Below are 1,550 nucleotides of genomic sequence, written 5' to 3' on the forward strand. Positions count from 1 at the left end.
GAGGTCCCGCTGTGTGGTCTCGGACTGTCACAGCAGCTTGTGGAGTCATTCTGATGGACTGAGCCTCGACCGGACACTCCGTGGTGCTGATAGGAAGAGAAAACGCGTTGTCTTAAGCTGTACAAAATGCTCCGAGCTCTGGGTTGGAGTTTTAACAAAACATTCCTGCCGCGCTTGCTGCTCTCTGGTGTTACTGAGCCGTCTGGGCTTCCTCCAGGTTCTCGGTCAAGGAGAGGAAACCAGCCGCCTCCAGGCAGAGGCCTCGGCCACGCTGTGCCTCGCGGTCTCTTCAGAGGGATGGTCACATCGCCCCGTCTCTGCCCGGAGAGATGGTCACATCGCCCCGTCTCTGCTCTGACCTGTGTAGCGGTATCTTCCCACTTCGAAGCGCCCTGGGGCAGCAGTCGGCCCCGGGCTCTGGGCACAAGCACCGCTGGACGTTGCAGCAGAGGAGCTGAAGCACTTTCTGTGAATCCTCAGGGTAGCTCGAGCACCGCTGGAACCGTGTCTGCATGTTGCCCCTGAATCGTCCCAAGCCCAGAGCTCTGTGGCGGCGCCTCGGGCCACGCCGGTGCATTACCCAGGTCAGGTCAGGCCCATGTCCGTGTCCCTCTTGGTGCAGGAAGTGCCGTCGCTGACACGGAGCACTGAACCGGCCCCATCCTCTCCCACTGGTGACAGTTAACGTGCACCGGGCTGGGAGCAGCTCAGCGCCACTCCCGCGGGGTTGTTCCTGCTGCGTTAGGACCTGGATCGGAAAAGGTCACCTGCAAAAGCCACGATGAGACGCAGAGATGGAACTGAGGTGGGAGCCTGGTCTTGTCTGCAGCGGGGGTTTGGTTCTCTGGGGTCCAGGCGCTTACTGCCCTCCCCAGCCCCCTCCAGAACACAGTGCCCGGGGCTCCCCTGCGGGCACAGCCCGTCCTGGTAGGACCTCGCAGCTCCGCGGAGGCAGGCCGGGCCCTGCTGCCTCCCGGGTGATCTCCAGATGAAGCGCCTGGCAATAGTTCTGTCCATAGTTTTACAGCCTGTATTTATTTGTATCATCTCTTTTGTCTAGGAATGTAAAGTGATCCTCAAATACAGCGTGTAATAAAGTCAATAAGGTTTATTGCATCGATCAGAACGTGCCCGTTCTTCACTCCTGGTTTGTACCTAACGGCAGGGCCCAGCAACTTCGCGTTTTACAGAGCCTGAGCTTCTTTTTCTTCTAAAACTGGAAGTCTCTGGGCAAACTCAACCACTATGAAGTGGTAAAACGTGAATCAGAGTAGAACTGCCTGGCGCTGAGTCGACGGCATGTGGCACCTTGGGAGCTACCAGAGCGCTGCTCAGGGGCCAGGCTGGAGCAGACGGGCCCGTGGCCCCGGTGCTCCTCAGCAGAGGGAAGCAGCAAGGGCGGCAGTAACTAACGGCGCCCGGTGCCCGTGAGGGGAGCAGCAGCCTCGGGGCACAGCCTGGGTCCTGACAGGAAAGAGCCGCAGCCAGGGACAAGCTGACCACGAGCCAGCAACGGGCCTGCGTGGCCAAGAGGCCAGTGGTCTCCTGGG

Source organism: Buceros rhinoceros, unplaced genomic scaffold (assembly GCF_000710305.1).
Source record: "Buceros rhinoceros silvestris isolate BGI_N320 unplaced genomic scaffold, ASM71030v1 scaffold27971, whole genome shotgun sequence".
NCBI classification, from domain to species: domain Eukaryota; kingdom Metazoa; phylum Chordata; class Aves; order Bucerotiformes; family Bucerotidae; genus Buceros; species Buceros rhinoceros.